We start from the raw sequence: 13,632 nt of genomic DNA on the forward strand, positions 1-13,632 counted from the left end.
TAAAACCACGTACCTATAAGTATTGCATTATGTTATTTTTAAAATTTATACATAGTTTTCTATCAGGTTGTATATGAGAGTCACTTCAAAGATGACATACCAGTGGGCCCCCATGCGATGTTAATCGTCGGTAATGCTACAATTAAGATTAAAGAGAAAGTGCAAAAATACTTTATTTTACAGAATAGTTGGACTTCAACATTCGGATACGAAGGGTTTGTTTTAATGCCGATCGATAAAAATTTGCTTGCTCGGTTTTGGATACCCATCATTGAGGATATGTCACCGTCTCTTTGAAAGGTATGAGGCTTTTCTTAATAGAAAGTTAGCTGTCCAGAAATTACGAGTTTCTTTTGTCACATGTCATGTGAAATTTGTTTGTTCCTACTTCTTTGTATGAAATACTTTTGGTTTGAGTTTATTGATAAAACTGTTATCAAGAAAACAATCATTACATTGAGTGTTGAGTAGTCTCATGAACGAATTGACATCTGATTGTGGGAATGAACACCTTAGAAGATACAAGATTACTGTTATTTAAGAATCTTCTTTCTTCATTTATTCTTAATTTCCTGAAAATTTGATGAGTTTCTCAAAATCTATATTTCTTTCAGATGCCTGTTATTTTAGGGTTAAATTGTTTTTTGTTGCTTTTCTCTTTCATGTTGTATGAAAGTGTGCAAAAAACTACTGTTTTCCTAGTGTTTGAGTATGGCTTTGAGAGTTGTAGACTTCTGAAATGAGGTCTAGAACTGGTATGTCTTAAATTGATTGTTATTCCATCTGTTATTTGGTTGAATCAAATCTGTGACTATAGGCACGAATGAATAAATATACCAATGCTGAGAGTGAGGGTCATTATCCATTAGCTGAGTATTTCATATGTTAACTGCATTTGAAGGGCTAGCAATTTCGGTGCACTTAGGCTAATGACACTTCAATATGAGCTACAGGTAGGAAACAGTCACTATCTAGGTGCAAACGCATGAGTGCCATCCAACTCTGAGGATAAAAATTAATGTCATGTCACTTTAGACAACATAATTTCCAGACTGCAATACGCCAATGTATCCAATTTTGGGAGTGAAGGTTGCAATATATGCTGCTTTGAGAATGTTAATAAGATAAACACCAGTTGTAAAAACTTGCAGATAAGAGGTGACTGGGAGGTGCATGTTGAAGAGCGATGACTTTTTAGGCCTCAGGTTTTTTTTCTGGTCATTTTTTTACTACATGTGTTTGTGCGAGCTTTGAGTAACCATGGCATAGAGTTTTATTATTCTTTTGACTTATTTGATTGTCCTCTCTTGCAATGGAGCTCCTGGTTTTGTTCATACCATCCAACTTTTCAACTTTTTTTTTGTTATATTTTCTTTTACAGATTAAATGAAGAAATGAAGGGGATGGAGAAACTGGAGTATAATTTTTAAAATTTTGAGAATACGATACAGCAAATTACTCTTTAATAAATATGAGATTTCAACACATTATTTCAACTATCCTTCTTTCTTTCTCTCTTTTTTTGTGTTGAGATTTATTTATTTACTTTCTTTCTAATATGAAATATTGTTGAAAAAGCCACGTTGGCTACATATGTATTCTGTGATTATAAATTTAACACTCTAATTGTGGATTCATAATTATAAATATTATTTTAAAGTCTGAAAACGTAACTATCATTCCACAAATGATATATATAATCTAGTCAAATGGTTTGTTATAATTAAGAATAGATTTTAGAGCTTGCTAATTAGATATAATTGTTTGAATACAAATAATTAGATATACGTACAAGATAACAATAATAATAATAAGGTAAGACCTTTTTTTTTTTCAAACAAAGTTAATAAATATTGCGAAACTGAGAAAATTTGTTAATCGAGCGGTCTTATTTTAAGGTGAAGATCAACTATATAATTCTATTAGTATTATATCCAGAACAGATTCCTCCAGAACCTCTTCTGAGACATCATGAACAATTTGCTCGGCATCAAGCCGGATATCCAGACACGATCTTGAATTCTCGACATGCATCTTTTGAAATTACCTGATTGAAAGTTCTTTTCTCGGTCCGAGGAAGCAGATTTCTGTCAGCTTCTCTCATGATCTCATGAAGCACAGCCTCTACAAGTGGAAAAGGTACCATTTTTGGCTTTACGAAATCCATTGAAGGTAGAAAGTGGAAATGGCATTGACACATCTGTACTAAGACTTCATTTATACGATCAAAGAGGAGTTTAGGATCAGTAGTAGAGTCGACTGGAAGAAACTCAACTTCATCGAATAAGGAGGGATCGAGCAGTTCTTGATGTGATGGTTTCATTGCTGATAGATGGTCCCAGTTTAAACAAGAAGCTTGCAACACTAAATGCACGTAACGGGAGATGTAATTGTTTTCATTTATGCTGGAACTTCCATTGGCTTGTGGGTTTTGAGGGATAGACTCTGATGAGGGCTCCTCGAAGTCAAGGCAAAGAGGTTGTACTTGCTGCTGCTCAGCTGCAAATGGTCATAAAATCTGTTTGGCGAGGCCTTTTTGACATCATAAAATAGAATATGTTACCCCGAGAAAATATTTCAACCCGAGCCCGTTTATAATGTGTCAACCCGATATGGCCCAACATGTCAAGGTCCAGCCCAGTTTGGACTATGTGGGACTTTGACCAAGGCTGGTCATTATGGGCCTACCCAAGTTGTTTCTAATGGGCCGCAAGTATTCTTTTATAATTCAAGTAAAACTCTGATATATATGAGATAAGTCTGGATCTTTTCAAATATTCACGAGATAGAGATAAGCTTACAAATGGGCCAATGGATGAAGAGTCCTAGTCCAGGACATGTTATAATTCTACTAGGTAACTTACTATTTTTTCCCTATAAATACAGGTACTGTTATGGTTTCATTATTGATTATTCATTATTCATTACTTACTCTTCATTATTCATCACACATTCACTCTCACTTTTACATTCACGCACTCATATCTCTCAGTTTTCGCATTAATCATACCCTCTGCCTTCAAGACACTGACTTAGGCATCGGAGGGGTCACGCCGAAAACACTTTCGGCGCCCCTTAACCTAGCTGTTGCTTGCGCAGATTTCATTGATACCCGACCCGACCTACTCTATAAAGGAATTGGAGGATCCATTCTACCAGACCGAACCCGAGGTAAAATTTCGACATCATCAATTGGCGCCGTCTGTGGAAATTTGAAAACAAAGGGTTAAGATGATGAGTACAAGAGAAGAAACAAATTTCGGATTCTCGCATGGCTTGCACATTACAAACTTGCGAAAATCATAAGAATTAATTGAACCGTCGGATCGAGTTCAAATTTTGCAGACATATTTATTAATATGTTTTCTAAGATCTGAACGGTGGAGATTGTGATTGGTATCTTGTAGAATCAGATCTGGACCGCCGAACAGATGTTGCTCGCTCGCACAGCTTCTATGTGTTTTTCGCATGTCTTGCGCATCAGAAACTTGCAAAAATCATACGAATTAATTGAGCCGTCGGATCGGGTTCAAATTTTGCAGACATATTTATTAATATGTTTTCTAGGATCTGAACGGTTGAGATCGTGATTGGTATCTTGTAGAATCAAATCTGGACCGCCGAACAGACGTTGCTCGCTCGCACAGCTTCTATGTGTTTTTCGCATGGCTTGCGCATCAGAAACTAGAAAAAATCATAAGAATTAATTGAACCGTCGGATCAGGTTCAAATTTTGCAGACATATTTATTAATATGTTTTATAGAATCTGAACGGTAGAGATCGTGATTGGTATCTTGTAGAATCAGATCTGGACCGCCGAACAGACGTTGCTCGCTCGCACAGCTTCTATGTGTTTTTTGCATGTCTTGCACATCAGAAACTTGAAAAAATCATACGAATTAATTGATCCGTCGGATCGGGTTCAAATTTTGCAGACATATTTATTAATATGTTTTCTAGGATCTGAACGGTAAAGATCGTGATTGGTTTCTTGTAAAATGAGATCTGGACCGCCGAACAGACATTGCTCGCTCGCACAGCTTCTATGTGTTTTTCGCATGGCTTGCGCATCAGAAACTAGCAAAAATCATAAGAATTAATTTATCCATCGGATCAGGTTCAAATTTTTCAGACATATTTATTAATATGTTTTCTAGGGTTTGAACGGTGGAGATCGTGATCAGAATTTTGGGACTTGGGAAAAGGTGGCTCAAACCGCCGAGCTGCAACACAATCTGCTTGCATAGTTTCTGAGCAGTGTTCTTGAAAAAGTCATTCTGAAAAATCTAACCGTTGAAATTATTTGAAATTTTTATCATGAGTTCCGAACATCTTGATGCACATTCTGGACGGTTGAGATCGATTTTTGCTTGCTACATCAAGTCGGTCCTTTGATCAAAGTATATAAGATATTATCTTGCTATACATCTGAAGTCATGTCATCGACAACGCATGAACGAGATAAGTATTTCAATCATCTTTATGTTTGAATTAAATTATTAAATTTTTATTTATTATCATTATTAATAATATTCTGAGGCATCTTCTACTATCAAAATTACATGTTTGTTTTCTTGTGATCAAATTTGTTGGACTTCTCTTCCCTTGCATTTTTATTTGGGTTATTTTATGTAATCGGGCATGCAATCTCGCAGTAATGCCCAATTATATCATATCGGGCATGCAATCTCGCAGTAAGGCCCAATTATATCATATCGGGCATGCAATCTAGCAATAAGACCCAATTTATGGTTCAACACTTTATAAAGTCCGGGCAGGTCCGGCATCAAAAGCCCATGTCAGTGGCCCACATCAGTGGTATACAAAGCCCAGGCAGGTCTGGCACTCAAAGTCCACGTCAGTGGCCCACATCAGTAGTATACAAAGCCCGGGCAGGTCCGGCATCAAAAGCCCACGTCAGTGGCCCACATCAGTGGTATACAAAGCCCAGGCAGGTCTGGCACTCAAAGTCCACGTCAGTGGCCCACATCAGTGGTATACAAAGCCCGGGCAAGTCCGGCATCAAAAGCCCACGTCAGTGGCCCACATCAGTGGTATACAAAGCCCAGGCAGGTCTGGCACTCAAAGTTCACGTCAGTGGCCCACAACAGTGGTATACAAAGCCCGGGCAGGTCCGGCATCAAAAGCCCACGTCAGTGGCCCACATCAGTGGTATACAAAGCCCAGGCAGATCTGACACTCAAAGTCCACGTCAGTGGCCCACATCAGTGATTTACAAAGCCCGGGCAGGTCCGGCATCAAAAGCCCACGTCAGTGGCCCACATCAGTGGTATACAAAGCCCGGGCAGGTCCGGCATCAAAAGCTCACGTCAGTGGCCCACATCAGTGGTATACAAAGCCCGGGCAGGTCCGGCATCAAAAGCCCACGTCAGTGGCCCATATCAGTGGTATACAAAGCCCAGGCAGGTCTGGCACTCAAAGTCCACGTCAGTGGCCCACATCAGTGATTTACAAAGCCCAGACAGGTCTGACACTCAAAGCCCACTTCAGTGGCCCACATCAGTGGCATCAAAAAGTTCACATCAATGGCATCATAAATCCACGTCAGTGGTATTCTCCAAAACCCGATCAAGATCGGCATCATGTAATCCCATACAACTCGTGGTTATCTTAAAAGCCTGATCCGCTCGACAACATCAATTGTTATCTACAACTCTTTATTTGAGCTCAGTTTCATCAGGTTGTCGTCTATTGCCCTTTATTCGAGCTCGGTTCTAATCAGACCTTCATCTAGACCGTTCATTGAAAACACATCACGCGGATTCAAATATGGGCCGTCTAAAGGAGGCACAGGTAGTTCGGGGTCCGGTCTACATTCTTGGTCTAAACTCATTCTTCTTTTAGACCAGTTAGGGAGGTACTATTGTTACCCCGAGAAAATATTTCAATCCGAGCCCGTTTATAATGCGTCAACCCGATATGGCCCAACATGTCAAGGTCCAACCAAGTTTGGACTATGTGGGACTTTGACCAAGGCTGGTCATTATGGGCCTACCCAAGTTGTTTCTAATGGGCAGCAAGTATTCTTTTATAATTCAAGTAAGACTCTGATATATATGAGATAAGTCTGGATCTTTTCAAATATTCACGAGATAGAGATAAGCTTACAAATGGGCCAATGGATGAAGAGTCCTAGTCCAGGACATGTTATAATTCTACTAGGTAACTTACTATTTTTTCCCTATAAATACAGGTACTGTTATGGTTTCATTATTGATTATTCATGATTCATTATTCATTATTCATTATTCATTATTCATTACTTACTCTTCATTATTCATCACACATTCACTCTCACTTTTACATTCACGCACTCATATCTCTCAGTTTTCGCATTAATCATACCCTCTGCCTTCAAGACACTGACTTAGGCATCGGAGGGGTCACGCCGAAAACACTTTCGGCGCCCCTTGACCTAGCTGTTGCTTGCGCAGATTTCATTGATACCCTACCCGACCTACTCTATAAAGGAATTGGAGGATCCATTCTACCAGACCGAACCCGAGGTAAAATTTCGACATCATCAGAATAGTTTCGGACGAATTTATGTATATGATCAATGCCAAATTTACCAGTTTGAAGCAAGATGCTTTGTGGGCTGATAGAGTCGTCAGTGAAAAATGGCTCGAGAACGGAATTTGGGCTTTGATGTTCTTCTTGATATTTAATGCTGTCAGGCATGTTCAACTGGTAACTCAACGAAGGGGTTGATGGGACATCATCCACTTCAGGTACCAATGTCTCATTCTCAGGAAGTGAATCCTGCAAAGGTGTAATTGTGTAAGGACTAAGGAGGATATGAAGTTAGCAATCAAATCAGAGTTGGAGCCACGATTTAGGATAAGGGCTGATATTGGCCAAAGAGTTCAAATTTTTTAATGTACTAAAAGAACTTTATAAGAGAAATGGATGGAAGGGCGACTGCCTTCTCCGATGCCCTTTTAGCTTCGCGCACAATCATTCAAAGTTGGGAAAAGAAGGGGCATGGCCATTGCCACTCACCTTGAGATGAATCTCATTCCTATTGTCCTCGTGTACATTATTGATTCTGTCAATTCTTGGTCTAGTTTTGACAGCATCAACGCAGCTCATTTCCTCTATCATAGATTTGCCTACAGAAAGGTGCCAATCAGATAATCCAGCAATTAGCAGAACTGGAAACTTAAAGAGAACATAAAACCATCTAAATTACAATTCATATTTTTGGTCGCGGCAGTAACGGCATCATGTGCTTGATCAACACTGCTTCGAATCCAAGATGGACTTGTCTTCGTTTCCAAGATCTCAATACCATCATATATCTTAAAATCATTCCATGATGTAGCCTCTTTATCTGGTCCTGATGGACTTCGAGTAAGAGAGTTGCTGAAAGGACTAAATCTCATCTGTGCAGAACCAGGACAATATTGGTCATTCATTCTCGGGTTAATAAGCCAGAAATCATGATCAGGAGAGGAGAGAATCTTCTATAAAGTTTTTGGGGATTTTTTCTCCACGAGGATCTCAATTTCAGTTGCATTCTTCACCCTTGTAGAAAGGTGTCTTCTTGGCTCAAATAACACATTGAATTCTTGTTTCCTGGATAGGCTAACACTGGGGAAGTCTAATTTTTGCGCACAGTATTATTCATACTAACAATATCAGGACCCATTATGGATTTGAGCCATGGTTTGTTGCATTGATTTTCCTTCATTTCTACATTTTTCGAAAAGATGAAAGAATCTTTCGTGTCCACTTCATGACAATTACAGTCTCCAATTACTTTAAAAATCGATCTACCAGTAGCAAGTTTATGAGAATTGCCATCTATAAAAGACTGGTTCGATTCCTTTCTAGTGCCTGCAAATGTATTCTTCAGTTTCCTCTTCATCTCTTTGATAGAAAATGATGCAGGATTTGCTTTCAGTATTCTGCCCCTCGATTTCTTATAAGCCGAGAGGGATGAATGGCATGTCCCATTATCAGAATACTCTATGTCCAGGGAAGCTGGCTTCAGTATTACTATCTTATCAGGATGGGCCTTGAAACTTGTTTCCGAAGAATATTGATGATTGATAGTTTTCAAGTCGCGAACGTCGGTACTACCATGCCTCAAATCAGTAGCACCTTGTCATTCAAAACTGGATGGATGAACCTAGCAATTTTTTGTTTCGTTCCAGGCAAAAATTCCATGAAAAAAACCTTGTTTGTACTCAAAATTTGCAATGCATAGGAAAAGGGTCTGTGCTCAGACCTCGACCCTTGTTTGTAGGTGAATTTTCTTTCACTTAACATCTGCTCGACAAACGCTTTGGCCCTCATTGTTCTGAGTGCTGATTGCCTCCATCATTTCAGTAATTGGCAGCTTCTTTGAAGAGCTTTCAGCAGTATTCAAATGCGCATTGAAGAGACTTTGTTTCAGTGCTTCTCAATGAACACATTTTCAGGCATTATTAGATTAGATAACATTCGTTATAGCTTACTCAACCCCACGGTCCCCCTTCATCTCAGGAATTCTTGGTGAATTCAATTTGCAATAACAAGATTAGACACCTTTCCCGTTGATTGAAGCAAGTGCTGGATAATTGATGAACCGGTTTTTTGAGTTCAAGTTGCTCCAGAATAAGCTCTGGTAGTACAGAGAACCCCGCCTACACCAAACATAGAATCTGCTAAGAATAACAGAAACAAGAAAGCCCGACAAGATGAGCAGAAGTTTCATCAAACACATCGAAATCAAGAAAAAAAAAAACTACATGCTCAAATTGTTAATAATCACCACATTTTCTCCATTTCTATAACTTCTAAACACGCTCATGAACAGGTTTCATCACATTCAGTATTTGGACCACAGAATTTCCCAAGAAACAGAGCATACAATTCAAGAAACACAGCAGCGGAAATTGGGGGAGAGATGGTGTTTACCAGGATACTAGGGGCTAGCTTTGGCCTTCTTCTTGAGGGAAGGATGTGAAAGGAATTTTATTCCTTGTATATTTCGGCCCCAATTAATTGAAAATTAGAAGATTTTGCTTTCTAGACAAGATAGATTATTTGGTAAATATTCCATGTATATCTCGTATATGTTAAAGATATATTTGCCAAAGTTTAAATCATATCGTGATAATGTGATTATTTGATAAAATATAATTTGATATTATCATGATGTGATTTTCATGTATTGATAGAGTTTATTTCCTACTAAAAGGTTGTTACATATTCTTGTAGGACTCTATCTAAGGAAATCTTCAAAGCTTGAATGATTATCTATAAAAGAATATTTCTACGCACAAGAAAGAGTGCGGCTTCAGACGAAAACTACTCTGCGCATACTCTGAAGAATTCGAGTGAAGATTTTGAAGAATTCTGAAGCAAGGTTTGCAACCATCGTTGTTGCATGTCCCCGTGTTGCCGTTCGTGTTAAAGACATCAGAGACTACACTGTGGGAATAGTGTTGTTCGAAGATCTTTACTGTCTCTTCAATTTAGGCCACGGGAGTTGCATCCAATAGTTTTTATATCTTGTCGTATTTTAGGATGCAAGTTTGATTTCTCAACGTGTTGAGAAATTTAGTATTTAATGACTTTTCGTAAAATCATTAGGATTGTTTTGTAAGACTGCTCTTACGTTTACTAGTGATATTTAGCCCTAAGGCACCCGCACGAGTTTTATACTCGTGCAAAAGTTATTACTTGAGTTTTATTTACGCTTTAAATTTCCGCTGCACTGTGTTGTCTTTGGTGTTACGACATGAAGTACAACACTGTTTTATTTTACATAACAACCATGTACACCGTTTATTTCACGTGGAATCAGAGCCACCACTTGACTTTACTAAGTGAGTTCCTGGTTTGTGTTACAGGTTAGTTATGGACACTCCGTACACAAGTGCAATTCGTCCACCTATTTTGGATGGAACAAATTACGGCCCTTGGAAATTGAAGATGAGCATGTATATTCAATCCATTGAGTCCAGGGCTTGGCAACGTGTTCTTGATGGCTGGACACCACCGATGAGAGATGATGATGTACCAGGACCAAAGCCAAGATCACAATTGACAGCCGAAGAGAATACTGCGGCTATTTATAATGCTAAAGCTCTTAATGCTATGTTCACTTCAGTTGATATGAACATGTTTAATCTAATTGGTACTTGTACTTGTGCTAGGGATGCTTGGGAGAAACTACAAACCCACTGTGAAGGCTCGGCTAGTGTCAAGAAGACAAGGATGCGTCTCATAACTTCAAAATTTGAGAAAATGAGAATGGAGGAATCAGAGACCATCATGGAATACAATGGAAGGTTGAAGAGCCTTGCTAATGAAGCATCTATTCTTGGTGATCCTATTTCGAACGAGAGACTTGTATCGAAAGTGCTTCGTTCTGTTCCCAAAAGATTTCACACCAAGGTTTGTGCTATAGATGAATCAAAAGATACATCTATAATGGGTTTGGATGAGTTAATTAGTTCTCTTCGCACCTATGAGATGGAGTTGGAAGCCGAAGATGACTCGAAAGGTAAGTCTATTGCTTTTCAAGTATCTAATAATGTTTACAATGATTTTGCTGAAGTTCAACAGGAAGTAAAGGATTCTGATCTTGAGAAAAATTCTATTGCCTTGATCTCGAAGAAATTTACTGATTATCTCAAGGTAATGAAAGAAAAGAAGGATGTGAAAAATGCACAATCCTCAAATTTTCCTAGAATGCCTACTTTAGAGAAGTCTCAAAAACCTGCTGCTACTCGAGGACCTCGTCAAAGGTATGATAGTAAGGTTCAGTCCTCAAGCAAAAATTTTGATAACATTCAATGCAGGGAATGTAAGGGATATGGCCACTATGCTTATGAATGCGCAAATCGCCTTCGGAAAGGTATGAATGTTTCTCTGAGTGATGATGATTCTGAAGAAGAACAAGAAAAGGTTGAACAGGCAGATCTCATATCTTTTACTGCTTTACTGGAGAGTAAGAAAAATTTTCAGATTAATCCTCTTGGTGTTGGCTCCGGTGTTGCAACACCTGGACGCAACACTATTCAAAAATCTGTTTGTTTTGTTGCTTCTAACCTTGTCAATTCCAGCAATCATGAAGAACAGGTAGCTGATCCTTATACTCTGGAAGGTATTCAAAAACTCTATGAAGAGTTATACAGTGATTGGAACAAGAGGAATCAGTTGAACACAACTCTTACAAAAGAGAATACTGAATTAAAAGCTGCTGTGGCTAAACTGGAAATTCTCATGAGTAAGAAAGATATGGAATTAGGGTTGCTGAATTCTGAACTTGAAAGAGCAAAAACTACACTTGATAAATTTAATTCCAGTTCAAGCAAACTTGATTCCATTTTGACTATGGGTAAGAATGATAAGTTTGGACTTGGTTTTAAAGAAAGAGTTTTTGAAACTGGTGAATGTTCCAAAACACCAGTGTTTGTGAAGGAAGGTAATGATTCCTTGAACCATCCTTCAACTGCTTCAAAAGGTAAGAAACTCATTGTTGAAAAAGATGTTTTTGTTCCTAAGCCAAAACAATGGAAGCGTCCTTTTGTATGTCACTATTGTCTCAAATCTGGTCATATCAGGTCTTTTTGTCGTAAGCTTAAAAATGACTATGTTTTGTGGGAATCTAAGCAAGTGTTACCCTCCGTGTTGTCCAACACCAAGAGCAACACTGGCAGAAAGAGGCCCACTATGAAGAAAGTCTGGATACAAAAGCCTGATGTTAGATGTCTTGTTATTTATACTTCCTTGAAAGCTAACACTGCAGGTAATTGGTATTTTGATAGTGGAAGCTCTCGGCACATGACAGGTTTGAAAGATCACCTCACGAACTACCTTGAACAGAATGGTGGTAGAGTGACCTATGGAGGAGGTGCAAAAGGAAGGATTGTTGGCAAAGGAACACTCAATGTGGAAGGGTTTCCAAAGCTTCACAACGTCTTACATGTTGAAGGACTTAATGCAAATTTAATTTCAATTAGTCAACTGTGTGATGATGATTTGCATGTGAAGTTTGATAAAAAATACTTGTGAAGTTTTTGATAATGCTAATCGTTGTGTTATCACAGGTACACAATCAGTGGATAACTACTACCAACTAGGTGAAGAATTGGCATGTAGACACTCAAAGATTGATGAGTTTAGTCTATGGCACCAAAAACTTGGACATGCGAATTTCAAGACCTTAAAGAATCTGAGTAAGTATGAAGCTGTCAGAGGTCTTCCAAATCTAAAGACTGGTGTTCCATATGTTTGTGGTGCATGCCAAAAAGGTAAGCAAACCCGTGTTGCGCATCCCGTGTTACAACACTGTGGGACAACACGGTGTCTCGAACTTTTGCACATGGATTTGATGGAACCCATGGAAGTCGAAAGTTATGGAGATCTCAAAGGAAAAACTGCTGAAGATGATGTTGAAGGCTTGCTAAAAATTCCTCCTGAAGAACACAGTGTTGCCTCAGATGTTACAACACCAAACACAACACTGGTTCCTTCAGAAATTCATGAGAAAAATTCCCAAAATAATGAGGAAGCTGAAATGGTTACTGAAAAGAACCTTCCAAGCAAGATACAGAAGAATCATCCTTCATCACAGATTATTAGAGATGTGCATGGAATAAGGCAAACTCGAGGTAAGGACAAGGTTGACTACCGCAAGATGGTTGGTTTAGTATGCATGAGTTCTGTGTACTCTCAGGTAATGCATTCCTGTTTTGTCTCCAATATTGAACCCAAGAATGTCAATGATGCTTTGAATGATGAATTTTGGGTAAATGCCATGCATGAAGAACTTGAGCAATTTATCCGAAATGATGTTTGGTTTTTGGTTCCACCACCTGATCATGGTAATGTTATTGGTACAAAATGGATTTTTAAAAATAAAACCGATGAATCAGGAAACATCATTAGGAACAAAGCAAAGTTGGTTGCTCAAGGGTATACGCAGGTTGAGGGGGTTGATTTTGATGAGACCTTCGCTCCTGTTGCCCGCATTGAGTCAGTCCGACTATTGCTAGCTATTTCATGTCATATGGGTATAAAACTTTATCAAATGGACGTGAAGAGTGCGTTTTTGAATGGTATTTTGAATGAGGAAGTGTATGTGAAGCAACCCAAAAGCTTTGAGGATCAACATCACCTGGATCATGTTTACAAGTTGAAGAAAGCACTCTATGGTTTGAAGCAAGCTCCACGAGCATGGTATGATAGGTTGACCGAGTATTTACTCGAAATTGGCTTCAAACGAGGTGAAGTTGACAAAACCCTTTTTATTCAAAAGGCCAAAGGCTTTGATCCACAAGACATCCGAAGTGAGATGGGTCATAAAGAACCCGATGTTGCTGCTGGTGTTACAACACCGGAAATCCCATCCACGGTGTCCTCTCTGCCGATTGTTCAAGTTTCCATGGAACCTGTCCCTCTCGCTGTTCTCATGCCGGGAGAACCAGGGAACGCAATTGATGTAGAGAATCTTCCTGATTTCTCTGTTTTGAATAAGGTTAATCCTCCTCCACCGATGGCACACCGATCTAAAAGGCAGGCAGGTTACAACCCAGACTTTACTTAGTCCAAGAGTTTTTACAAGGGTCCCCGCATATCCATGGCTGAACAAGATCGCAGCTCGGGCGACG

General features: G+C 39.0%; 1 long non-coding RNA gene across 1 annotated transcript; it reads right to left on the reverse strand.

Moving 5' to 3' along the window:
- Positions 1-2,192: 2,192 nt before the first annotated feature.
- On the reverse strand, positions 2,193-7,063 carry LOC140879292 (uncharacterized). Its single transcript, XR_012149392.1, has 3 exons — positions 7,025-7,063; positions 6,595-6,784; positions 2,193-2,499 (listed from the first exon to the last, which is right to left on the reverse strand). It is a non-coding gene; the product is annotated as an uncharacterized lncRNA (long non-coding RNA).
- Between the last annotated feature and the right edge of the window lie 6,569 nt (positions 7,064-13,632).

Source organism: Henckelia pumila, chromosome 2 (genome assembly GCF_033568475.1).
Source record: "Henckelia pumila isolate YLH828 chromosome 2, ASM3356847v2, whole genome shotgun sequence".
Taxonomy (NCBI): Eukaryota; Viridiplantae; Streptophyta; class Magnoliopsida; order Lamiales; family Gesneriaceae; genus Henckelia; species Henckelia pumila.